The sequence below is a fragment of the Lepidothrix coronata genome, unplaced genomic scaffold, assembly GCF_001604755.1.
Source record: "Lepidothrix coronata isolate B3197 unplaced genomic scaffold, Lepidothrix_coronata-1.0 Scaffold184, whole genome shotgun sequence".
Classification (NCBI taxonomy): domain Eukaryota; kingdom Metazoa; phylum Chordata; class Aves; order Passeriformes; family Pipridae; genus Lepidothrix; species Lepidothrix coronata.
This window is the reverse complement of record NW_016690364.1, coordinates 71,529-84,887: the sequence shown is the minus strand read 5'-3', so window position 1 is coordinate 84,887 and position 13,359 is coordinate 71,529. Positions and strand designations below refer to the sequence as shown.

At 44.5% G+C, this 13,359-nt stretch overlaps 1 protein-coding gene across 8 annotated transcripts in view; it reads right to left on the bottom strand.

Moving 5' to 3' along the window:
* Window positions 1-8,926, bottom strand: part of ST3GAL6 (ST3 beta-galactoside alpha-2,3-sialyltransferase 6) — a 43,911-nt gene extending 34,985 nt beyond the window's left edge. For 2 of the 8 annotated variants that reach the window (XM_017830830.1, XM_017830831.1), the window contains exon 1: window positions 8,462-8,926. The gene's annotated coding sequence lies outside the window, so the exon portion shown is untranslated. Of the gene's footprint in view, window positions 1-7,299; window positions 7,341-7,624; window positions 7,647-8,461 lie in introns of those variants that run through there. The other 6 variants (XM_017830832.1, XM_017830840.1, XM_017830837.1 and 3 more) reach the window with 6 other exon arrangements.
* Window positions 8,927-13,359: the final 4,433 nt, after the last annotated feature.

Below are 13,359 nucleotides of genomic sequence, written 5' to 3'. Positions count from 1 at the left end.
CATTGTTTGTAAGGTAGTAAGTTTTCCAAGGAGAACAAAGATGAGGGTGTATCTGACTTCAGCATTCAGAGTGTCATTAATTGTGTTTATTTAAACAAAGCTGAAATCAAACATAATAAAAACTCAGGACAAAGGAGCAGGCTAGAAGATGTAAAACCAGAACTGGAATTCTTCACAGAGCAACTATTAGTTGCTGTAACAGAATGGAACTCCCTACAAAAAAGTTGGTACGTGTTTATTTATATATTTCTGTGCAAACAACAGTCCATACTGCAGTGTAAACTTTTAGTAGGTATTCATCCTATACTGGAGTTCATAGCCCTGAATTATGCACTTTACTTTCCTTACCTATGCAAGAGGAAAGCTAATTATATCTGATGGTAATCTTCAATTGCCATCTGTCTGTGAGGAAAGCTGCCTACATTAGTCAGTATGGCATGCTGGGAAAGCTTCTATGCTTTTCTCAGTGCCACACAGAAACACTATTTATGACTTTCAGACTTCAATCCTCACTGACGGTTAAACACAACCCACTTCCTCCCCAAATCTGAACATTGATCTATCACTCTTTTTCTTGATTTTTTTTTTCTTCTTCTTTTTGAAAAGGACACTCGTCTAAAACTGAGGGGAGTCAAAGGTGCACATTGCCTCACCCACACATCCTCACTCAGGGTCAGCCCCCCTGCTGCAGTTGCCAAAATGCCTCCAAGCCCAGCTGAGAGCAATGAGGCATTGGCAGGTAACTAAGGGTAGGCTGCAGACATGCAGCCCAATCTCTGCTGCAGTGATGACTTCACAAAGTACCTCTGGCTGCACATCATCAGCTCCCTCCGCCAGTTCGCTTTGTTCCTTCGTAAGCCAAGTCTGTTTGCTGTTGGTGAAACAGAGCATCTATTTCTTGCTGTTTAATTCTCAGTTTCAACAGTCCCTAAATGCTACAGCAAAACAAAGAGGAGTTTCTTCAGGACTGCAGTATTTTTAAACAGATTAGCCATCCTCCTCTACCTGATCTTTGCTGAGCGTTGCATATGCTCAGGGTTGCATGTGAAAGTAACCAGTAAACCCTGAGACAAGACCGGACTCACCTCCCTGTGAGTCACGGCAGGGCAATGGACCTCGTGACAGAGATCTGCTCTTTTATAACCAAACTGGCCCACGCTGAAGCAGGGATAAAACACAAAGTCTGATATTTGCTTCAGCACAAAACTTGAAGTCCTCTAGAGCAAGACACGCCGTAAGCTGCACCTGCTGTGTTGCCTGTTGACATCTTTTCCTTGCTACCCTGACCACGCCAAATCCAGCTCAGCCTCCAGCATCACCATGTCCTATCAGATTGCTATTCATGCCGCAGACGATGCAGAACTCCATTAGAGCATGAAATACCATACAGTAAAGGGCTTTTTGTTCTGTTCCATCACATGTGGTCTCAGCATGAAATGAGATTTCTGCAATCGCACCCTGGATGCGTGCGTGCATGTCCTTTCTTTCCTTTCCTACAGAACTTTTGAACCCCTTTGCCTTATTTCGGTCAAATTTGAGAGGAGATTAGGAACTTATTGTGTTGGAGACCTCCACAAGTTTTACAAAAATAAACACCCGACTGGGTAGAATTAAGAAAGCCTATAAGATCATTTTTTATTAAAGGTCAGAAGGTACATGCAGAAAAACATCAGAAATTCATTTTCATTATATCTTGTCACACGACTGTGCAACAGAGATATAAAAGTCTCTAGCCATTGGGGAAAAAAAAAAGTGCTAAAAGTTTTGAAAGCCTTGCACAAACATATAAGTATCCAAATTCCCCAAAGTGGTTGTATGATGCTCAACATTTTAAATATCCTTTTCAGTCAATTAACAGTGCTAGCTGACTTCAATTACCCAGCTTCAAAAGAAGTCACTCCAACACTAGCCAGTATTTATTACAGGAAATATTCTCTGTGAAAACTGAATGAGATTATATTCTAATTCACTTTACAGTTATTTCTGAAACAAGAGTTTTAATTTAGATTAGAAATCTTTAACACAAAACCTAAAGTTTGAGGCTAAGCCATCTAAGAACCAACGTCAAATTACGGTGTGCCATTTGCACAAAAGAACGAACGAATTAAAATAACTATTCCATTCAAATTGTTCCAATGAAAATGAAGTAACAGTACTTCCTTAACATGTATTGCAAGAAAAGGCAGTCAATCTTGAGAAACAGTACAAATGGTATTTACATTAATCAGTATTTTAATCATCTGGCTACTCAAAACCCAGTTTACGATCCTGGCCTGCGCTTCATAGCACAAGATGAGCCACGAAGGCACAAGGAAGGCTCTGCTATGTCAGACCAGTGTCCATCCAGCCCAGTTCTGTCTCCAGCAGCGACAGTGGGAGATGTTCTTTAGGAACAGCATGTTATGGTCATTCTGTGTTTCATTCCCCTCCTCCACACATTCCCCCTGCAGCACCTACAATTGTTTAGTACAGGAGCTGGAGGACAGCATTCCTGCCTGCTCCTTTTAGCACCCCTTTATGGACCTACCGATGTGGAACCAGGGCACAAAAAAAGGACAGAAAACCCACAAAAGGAGACTGAAGTGGTTCTGCTACATCGGAGCTGCTGAACCATGGGGTCCTTCACTGCAGACACAGGCCTGGGGCCCTCAACTTTCTGAGAAGGGAGAATTAAAACTGCCATGGGTGGTTATAAAATTGGGGGGAGGAGGGTGTCTTGAAGGATAGGCATACATAGCCTTCCAGATTCTCAGCTGAGGCAAGTAACAGTCACCCTGCCTCATTAAATACTGCAAAACATTTGGGCAAGCAGAGCTAGCTGTAGTCTTCCCTTAACTTTCCAGCAAAAAAACCTCCAGGCTTTTCCCAGATAATCAAATGAGAAGGCAGTAACTTGTCTACACAAGGGGCACGATCAAGACTAGCTACTACATGCTAGCAAGGCTTGTGCACATTCAGCAATGTGGACAAATCCTAACTTGTTCCTGTGCTTCACCAAGTAGATTTCATATTGTAGCTCCATTGTGCAAATGTTGTGTTCAAACAAACCCTACAGCCTGTCTCCCATCTACACCACTAAACTCCTCCTGATCTCAGTCCCACAGGAGGACTTCAGACTACCTGAATCACTGTAAAGACAGAGGTGATGATGTTTCCAGGGTGCTCAGATGTAACACTGGTAGAGGGCACAGACTGGCAGGTTCCAGAACTTCAAAGAAACAGGAAATACCTACTTTAACTGCCAAATTATAAATGAGGTTTCATTCAGCAACAACAGCTCTTGAGCAGCAAACATCTTCCTCTCTCTTCACTGCAGTGAGAAAACTCCACAGGTTCCTTCCCCACACTGTCTCTTGTGCTATGCTGTTATGCTCCTTTCCCTAAATAGATAATTTCTCCTACACAGGTCATTGCAGAGCTGAAAAACCCTGTCAGCACTAAACACCTGCAAAAATTAGCTGCCCACGAGGGACTTACATTAACCAAGGGGGGGGTAGAAAAAAGCTAATGGCAAAAACATAACTTCAACTCCTTTCTTATCCTGGGAAAGGGACTTCTCCCCCATCCCACATATGATTTCATTTGTATTTAACACATGCATGTTTTGTACCATTAAATGGCCATCACATAGGTGTACTTCCCCTCCGAAGGTTCTGGGTAAGCCGATGACATGCCCCTCACACCGTTCTCATTTCACTGTCGGCCTAGGACCCTGAAGAGCAGGAGCAGAAAGCAGTGTCTAGATACTGTTGTGCTAGGTCAGTCTGCAGATCCAGCCTAACAAAGAACTTTTCTGAGCTCTGCAGCAGCTAATCCTTATTGTAGTGTTTACAACCTGTACCCACAAGGGCTAGAAACCATTCTTTACAAAGTGAGTTGAAGAGTCTGTGGATATCTAAGACTGCTAGCCACATACCTCACAAATAAGGCTTCCTACTGGCTAGTGGCCCAAAAAAAAGCAATATTCCTGCCAGGGGAATGGATACCTGCACTTGAAATCAACAGATGTTAAGAGCTTTAATGATTAAGACTGGTCTTCATTTAATTCCTGTTGCTCTTAAAACCAGTTCCATGGTTGCTCCATTCCTGCCCTCCTAACAGGAGGGAGGATCAGCTTTGTGGCTCCTGAAGTTTTCCAGCCTTCCTTCTCAGCCAAGGCAAATGGAGGGTATTCAAGTTCTTGCCTTGCCTCTCCTGACTCCCCACTTACACTGGAATGTAAAGAACAGCTCTAGCACACCATGCTGCTGCAGGGGCCAGGAGAAGAAGTAACACACAACAGCTACACACAAACTTTGGGTATTATCAGGGGGACACACAATTTGCTCACTCTGTGGTAGAACTGTAAAGGGTATTTTCTCTTCAGATACCAAGGCTTCACACTTCTGCCTTCAAGACCAAAGGATGACCAACCTGGAGCACTGAAGAGCCAATCCACCTGAACAAAATGAACTTTAAAAGGACGTGGTATTTTCAGATGATAGGTACAGAACGCAGCAAGAAGCACTGTTGCAAAATATTTTACCACATTCTGCACTTGCATTTTTCAACCCATTTTTCAAGAGGCAGTGGCACTGCGTGCAAGCTACATGTTACCTCTTTTTGCTTCACAGCCCACACTAACACTGTCCATTACCCTTTCTGTACAGATAGCAGCTACTGGTACCAGTGATGAATACACTGAACTGCAAAGTGAGAGCAGATTAGTTTCTACACACTATTGAAAGGTGACTTATAAAGAAAACAACAGCCTGCACATCATATTTCCTCCCAACCTCAGTACACATCAAGAAAAGCTGAAGTTTGAGGCTCTTCTGTAGAAGTATGATAAAAGAAAGATTTGACACTTTAGGAAGCTCACACAACAAATAATACACAAAAGTAGCTTTATTTTCATTTCCCTTGAAGGCTATGAATACATACAGAAGTAATCACATGAAACAGCAAAACTGGAAGAAACTGGATTAACAGAGAAGTTCAGGGAGGGTTTATTCTCTTCCTGGTATTTTGAGTAATTAGATGGTAGAAAACAGAGACTATGAAAAAAATCCTGTAGATTGAGTTACCTCATAAATGAGTTTCCCAATATTATTTACTAACTCCTCTATAAAGCTAGAGAAACTGATGAACAAATTATTCAAGTGAATTACAAAGTAAATTTCATTAAGTCTGATAAATTAAACTCCTCTTCAACACACAATGCACATTTCAACCAATTTAGCTAAAATAGTGCAAACATCTGTAAGGAAAGATGGCTGTAGAAAGAGGTATTTCAACTAACCTTGAGATCATTCCTAAACTGCACTTAACTAGGCAGCCACAGCAGAGTACTTCACATCATACGCACAGTAAAAACAACCTTTTGTGCTTATAAGTAAAACGACCTTAATGTTAACATACAAAGACAAACCAAGATTCTGTGCTACACCTCAAGCTATACTGTGAAGGAAAAAAATTAGAGCCTTTCCTCAGAATCGCCTTTGAGTCAATGGTATAGACTGCCTTGAGGAGACCCGTGGTGGTCTCACAAGCTTTATTTTCAAAGGATCCATTTGATTGCATCCTCTTCCAGGCCAAAATATCCTGGATATTGGTTCAGAGACTATGAAGCAACACGCAAGAAGCAGAAAACCACACATCAGCCAAAGAGGGTTTATGAGAACTTTTCCAAACCTGTCATCGGAGAACGGATCAAATCTTTATGGAAAGGCACTAATCATGGTGTGCCCAGAAACTAACAAAGAAAACAAGCCTCAGATAAAAACATTAATGGCACAAACAAGCTGTGGTAAGAACGATCCAAAAATGACCACGTAAAGAAGAAAGCAATCATAACAAATCCTCTAAAACTGTCTCTGCTGTTAAGCTATCAAGAGTCTGAGAAGGTGGTGAAGGAGAAGCATCTCAAGCGCTTCCTGCTGCGAATAGGATCCGTCACCAATCAGCCACTGTATTTCCCTCCTCAGGGAGGAAACTCCCCTTCATAATTGTTTAAGTCATTACTTAGCAGGGCACACGGTGCACATCAACATAATGTCTTGCCAGTCACCTTTGTCTACCATGTCTAACACATATTTCCCCACCTGTTTATAACTCAGGACTCATGATTTTTCTGCCAGCTTCCAGGTTTTACTCTTGCGACTGTACACTCTGCAGCTGCTCCCATGGGCACTTCCCCAACTGGCAACTGCTTCCAGAGAGAACTTTTCCTCCAGAAATCTCAGAGGATCATTTACCCATGCCATGAGAGGGAAAGGTCGTCTAAAGCCAAGATGACCCTCAGGGAGCCCATGAGGCTTACCCACTTTTAATTCTGCTGCTTAAATAAACAGTTGTAAGCTTAAAGAGTAATTTAATGGACTGCTTCAGTTCAGCAGAGACAGATGTGCTAAAGAAACAGGTACTGGATCGGGTTGGGGAAAAAAGATCCATAGATTTATTTCGTGTAGTTAGGAAAAAAACAAAGATACAGCTGCTGCAACATTACATATGAAAGGAAAGTCGTTTTAGTTTCATAAACATCACTTCTGAGACTAATCAGATAAGAGTGTTGCCTGTTAATGGGTAGGAAGCCCCGCTCCATGCATATTTCCTTTTACTTTAATTTACTGTGAGTAAATTCAAGTTCAGTTTTTTGACTTTAGAAGTGACCAGTCTACTACCATGGCACCCTCCACCAGAGATATTTTTATGTATAACATTTTTACATATTTCAGCTGCAATAGAATTACCAGGTTAAAACAAGTAATCTCATCCCATCACAAAGTTTATCCTTTTAATAGTTCTGCAACCAAACTGTCTGCAAGAATAGCTCAGCATAAGGTGGATGAAGAAGAGACTAAAATGAAAGAAATCTGGACAGAAAGTTTCAGTTGGGTAACAAGAACACAACAGCCACAAATCCCAATAGATCAGCTGTTCATCTCCTTGTAAACTTTAATTTGAGAAAGGACAGCAGGACTGATCTCACAGCTTGCTGTACCTAAAATAGAAACACCACCCCGACTGCCAAATAATAATCCAAATACTTAAAATAATAAAAAAAAACCCAGAGAACATAAAACTTCCAGGGTTTGTTTCTTCCCTAAACTACAAGTAATGGATTTGCATAGCTTAAAGCCGAGTCTGCCCACAGAGCCATTGTTCCTTCCCTGAGGCCTTCGGCATTTCCAAGGGTACCCTCACCAGAAGCAACCCTTTATCCGAACTTGCCTGACCGGCAGCCATGGCAACACGGTGGGATTACCCGACCCAAGCAGCTTAGCAGAAGCCGCGAATCTCCCCTCAAATTTTACTTACGGACCGCCGCCAACAGCGCCTGGAGGCTCCCCCTCCGCGGGGCTGTCCTGCCCGCATGTACCCGCTTTCCCCCAACCTTGCCCTGACCTACCCACCCCGAGAGCTCCGGGCCCCGCCACCCCTTACTCTCCCGCCCCCGGGCTCGCCTCCCGCCGCGACCCACGGGGGGCCCCGTGGCGGCTCCTCCCGCCGCCCCGGCCTGACAGCGCGGCTGCTCCGGGAGGCCGGGGACAGGCGGGCGGCTCCCGCGCCCCGCGCACGGCGGGAGCAGCCGGGGAAACGCGGCCCTTTTTCCCCTCACCCACGGCCCTCCAGAGCCGCCTACCTGTGCGTGCGGAGGCGCCCGGCCGCCCGCCGGACCCTCCCCCGCCGCCCGCCGGGGGGCCCCGCTCCGGCCGGGGGCGACTCCTGGCTCCACATGCGGCCCCGGGCAGCGCCTCAGCCCGGCCTCGCCCTCCGGCCCCGGCCGCCCGCCCGCCCGCGGCATCAAGCGCATCCGAGAGCCGCCGGGAAGGCGGGGGGCGGCGGCGCTTAGACTTCTTTCGGGCTCATCCCCACCGGGAGCCGGCTCCCCGCTGCGCCGCGGTGTTAATATTTTTTAGCCAGAAAGTTCCCAGGAATCTCTGGGAAAGGTCTGGGATCTCTCATCTCACCAGCTCTCAAGCCGATTAAAATTGTATTCTCTTCAAAGGAGGCTTGTAGAGGCAGGCTTCATCCCTCTGGAAATTCAATTTAATTCCTTGAATGCTTTCATCGAGGAACACGCTGATGTATCGGAATAGGCAGCTCTGCCTTTTGAATACGCGGTAATTTACATTGAATAGCAATGCTGTTGGCAGATGCTGCCACCCAGTATTCACCTGAAGCAGATTTTAAAATTAGAAGCATACATATAGACTCTACGTGAGGTTAAAAGAGGAAGCTTTCCCGTCTGAAATGACGCGAGAGCCTAGTGCGAAGAGCATGGAAAGGTAAAGGTTGGGAAAGACCCCCCACGTCCATTCCTGTCCAAGCGTCGAACGTCTCACAACAACCATCCTACGTCCTGCAAATTCGGGAACAAGCACTTCCACCGCACCCACTCCTATGGGTTCAGACACCATCCAAACACCCTCTCAGCCTGTGCAAGGGTTTACTTTATAAAGCAAGGGTGTTCACTTACCGGTTGTCAAAAGAGCAGGTATTTTATCTTTAAATGATCCCGGAGAAGAGGGCAGAGCTCGTTGCTTCTGCTCAGGACCGCCCAGGCTGCTGCTGCAGCCTCTAGCAGCTCCAGCCCGGTTCCCACACGGTTGGTGCTTACGACTGGGCTGAAGAGGAGGGCTGGTTCAGCTGAGCCCCATCTGGAAGCGAAAACGTAGGAGGAAGCACGTTGTGTGTTTAGACAGAAATATTATTTGGCTCGAGCCTGCTCAAATTCCTCCTCCGTTTATACCAATACCTTCCAGGGGGTGGAGAGACTGACGCGAAGAAAGATAAAGCGCTGCAATCTCTTACCCTCAGTAGTGAGTTTCTGGTCTCTGATCAACTTCTAGCTGGAGCCGCAGATGCGCTTCTTCCTCTTTCTCCTCCCTCCCCGGGCCGTTCGCCGCCGACAGCCTGAGAAGGCGTGGGAGTCCCGCAAAGCAAGGGGCAGCGAACAACGCCCTACCCACCAGCCCCTTTTCGGCCTCCGGGAATTACCATCTAATTAACAAACTGATTGTCCCCGGCTGCGTGTCGAGGTGTGGGGTGCGGGGGAGGGTGAGCCAAGCAAGCTGAGAGCCACTGTACCTCGTTCAGGGGCAGGATTCTCCCTCCCCGAGCACTTCTGCTCCCTGCCATCAAGCCCCAGGGACAGCCTTCAGGGGAAGAACTATCTCGTTGTGGAGCTGCTGTCAGGAGCAAAATGGAGCCTCACACTTTATGATCAACGCAGCAGCGAGTCATGGGGCTGCTGGAAAATCTCTCCATACCTCAGGACCCAACCGCGTGGGGCTGGGTCTTGCTATTTGAAAGGAAAGTTAATAAACAATTCTGCTAGTGATGAAAAAAATCAGTTTGTTAGGAATTCTGTACTGCATCAATGCTGTATTTTATGTAGAGGAGTGTATCATGCTAGAAAAAAAATCTGAGGGGTTGTTAATAATTTAGTTATTCTCTCCTATTTCAGTTGTTACAATCCTAATCACTTCCAATCTGAAAGTTTTCTATATGATGCTTCAGTGAGCTTACAGTATGTTTTTAGGATTGTATCAGAATAAGATGCTTCCTTTATTGGAAGAGCCACTCCTGGTTTTGATGGCTATCACTGGGAATGACCATAGGTGGAGTCTATTCTCAGCAGCAGTTTTTTACAGCCTATGAGTACATGTAATAAAAATAACAGATTGAAAGCCTGGAAATTTTGTCTATTCTTAAGGGACTATCCCACTCTATAGTCTGCTGAGGTGGCTTTCAGTGTGTTCTGGGCTAAGAACCAAAGTTCAGTCCTCTGTAATTTGTCTTCCCTTGAGCTGAAAATACCTTTGTACTTTTCCCCTTCTCCCAAAAGGTTCCCAAAGTCTTCCCTCTTCACATCCTGGCCTTTACAAAACCAAGCTGCCGCCAAGTACATAGGTAAATTACCTGCCTTCTGAAGTTAGTTTATTTAACTCTGCTATACCTTTTTGCTGCTAGCTCTCATCTCTTCAATCCTTACCCTTTGGTTCACCTAAGTATAATAGGCACAAAACCAATTGTTTTTAAAAATCACTAAGGTTGCACAACAAAGGAGTTAGAAGTCATGAAATACCAGAAGACTGATTATGTGACTTCATGTCAGTCCCCTTGCTTGTACTTTCAGGACAGTCTAAAATTACATAGTCTGGTATTATTTTGTTTCTGGCCTTGCTTTATTTTGCAAAGCCTTGCCTTTGTTTAGTATACAGGATGGACTTATTCTCAGGATGTGCCACATTTTTGCAGAGCAAGCTGTTGGAACTATTCACCACAGACGAGTGTAGGAAAGCTTGAGGAAATGGATGTTATTCCTGCCTCTGTTCCAGACAGGATGTGTGTGTTGCAGCTGCATCTTTAGTGCATGAGTTCACGGGCATGAGCTGATACCTGAGTATTGATAACAGTCTAGCATGGACCTTTATGCAGGCTGAAAGACACAGGTGAAAAACGTGACCGTACTGTTGGCAGGACTGAGCCACTGGCTCAGAAAGGCCAACTCGAGTTACCAGGGCACCTCTGAAGCTAGTTAGACAGATGCAATGTTCTTTACTATGGTGATGCTGTGTGATGACTTGGAGGCCATTTGATTTTATAGCTGGCTGCAAGTTATGTGCTTGTCATTTTCTGGGAGTCTTGCAAAAGGCATCTAACTCTAGGAAGAGCTAAACATTCACAATTGCAGCCCAAAGTCCACAGGAGATACAGTGGACCTGTTTACTCACAGTTTTATTACCTTTCATTAAAGGCAGTGCATGTAAAAAATACAAAAAATTGCATCTAAGATAGTTGACTACATCTTTATCTGGAATAAAGTGCACCACATTGGTCAAGTAATATAATAATCTAATTTGCAGTAATGTAATTTCACTTCAGTTTCTTCTGGCAACTGTAGCTGTCCCACACCAGCAACAGAAGGAAAGCTGATGTTTGTTGTCATTTAAATATGTTGAACTAAATTCAAGGATTCAAATAGCAATTTCAATAATTGATACAGTGCAAAACAGTTTCGTTCCTAGGTGTTTTCCAAATAATCTGTACAAGCAAGAAGTTAATAACTAATCTGCAACACCAATGACTTTATTTGGCACAAAGTAAAAGGACAGTATAAGGAATCACTAGGATGTAGTCTACTGCACACAAATGATTTGACAACAATAAGAACCTTTCAAAATGCTTTGGAAATGGATGACTAGCAGGAAGTCAAATGAATGTTCCTGCAAATGAAAACAATGCATGTGACCAAAAAGTTAACAGATTTGCTCTTTTGGTTCAAAATCAACTCTCATGAGACACAAACCTCTCCCCAAACCAAACATAAAAGCCACACAAACCTTTAAATGTGAAGCAATAACTAAAATAAATCTAAATAAAATGTATTCGTATTTTAGTTCCAGGAGAAACCATGTACCTCCTGAGTCACTACTAAATTAAGAAAATGTTGCAGCCTCTACCCCAGCTTGCAAAATCAAAGACAAATAAAGTACAATAAAATAAAATACTGTAATAAGACAAATAAAAGACTATATTTTTTGTTTATTTATTACAGTAAATTACAGGAAAAACTGTTAAACGTGGGAAAAGCAAAACTGTGGAGAACAAGGAATAAAGAGAATGGAAAGTTGATTTCTTCCCCAGCAATCCAACAAGCAAGATGACTAATGAAGCTCTGTGTAGGCAATGCACCCTCTGGTCTTAGAGCTAAAAATGCAACAGACCTGACACCGTTCATTAATTACTTTGGGAGATGAAAGCATTTATAGAAATACAGACTGCAATAACATCCCTTCGTCACTTGTTTTCTAGCTTTACTATCTACCATCACAGTCTGATCCTAATCTTTACATCACATCATGACCGCTGCCTTGAGTCCCATACATGCCCAAATCTCTGCTGTTGAGCCCCAAAATCTGAGCACAACTCTGTTTTGTAGACCTTCTCTCAATCCCCTTGCCCCAGGTGACTGGGGACTGGTCACGGCTGCACTTACTGCCCCAGTTGTAGTAAGCACCAGTGACTGATTTGTGGTTGCATGATATTTCTTCCAGAGACTGTGCCAGGAGACAACTTGCTAAAGCCTGTCCCAGGAGCTTTAAAAAAAATCTGGTGAGTGACTGTAGCACATCTAATCAGAACCCACAGTGTTTGGAACTCACAACATGCAACCCCCATCTAGTTTTAAGGTCACTTTTTCAAGACCGGGTCAACCAAAGAACTACATTAGGCTGTGACTGCTTTCACAGTCACTAGGGACTGCCTTTTCTGGGAATTGCAGGGTGCTTTCTCCTGCCTCAGGCTGTGCAGTGGTCCTCTACTCCATCAGGGAGACAGGACACAAACAAACAAAACATATGACGGCAAAATATGTTGCAGAGGTAACCCAGGTAGGCTGAGACAACCTCCCTGCCAGCAAGTCAAACTCAATCTTAAGTGGTGAGCACATTAGGAAGTGCTATTTGCCAACCAAAGTGAAGCCTTCAGGGCATGTGTCTATACATAAGATCTGCAAACCTATGAAGAAATACATTATCTAATAGGCACTAAGCATGCTTGTACTTTATTAGGCATAAGCAGAAGAAATAGGTCAAAACACGCACTTGAAGAGCATTGCAAGTAAAACAGCAGGAAGGAAAAGGGGAAAGGGTTTGAAAAAATAGAGAAAATATGTCCTGAGCAGCCAGTTGTTTTCACTAGGTCAAAAGCAACATTAAACCTCAGATTTCTCCCCACCAATTGTTGCCTGGTTTCCATTTAACTACACTGTCATATGGAACTTAAATCCTCCACTTGCCCCCTCATCCTCCCAATGGATGCCAGTGTACTGGTGTGACTCCACCTCTATGTGCATCCAAGGGTGACCCAAACTGAAGCTTCATAGTGCTGAAAGCATCCCTTTCTCCAGGCAAAGCAGGCCAGAGCTGGTGCTTCCTCCCCTGGCAGGAGACAGACCTCTCAAGATCCAGTTCTCCTACCCATCTGCCTGGGATGCAGCTCCTCCCTGTAGCTTACAGGCACGCAGTGGACTGCTGTTCACAGAGGATGTTGGCTGTGGCATCTGGCACGAGGGAAGACTGTGAGGAGAGAGGTGAGGGGGTGCACGGGGCAGAGCTGGGGGGTGGCAGGGCTGTGGGAGACCCTTATTTGCAGTCTGCTGCTAGGTCACATCCCCTGTGCCAAATGCAGGTGGGCTCCGAGCTCAGAGAGAACAAGAAGCCCTTGATCCTGTGGCTCTGGGTCTCTACCCACTGGGCCTTGTGTGCTCAGATGACTGACATAAGCTGCTTCTAGAAGATGAAATACCTGTCCTTTTATAATAGCTCTGTTATTCCTACAGTACCATGCCAGAATCCACTCTCCTTGTTT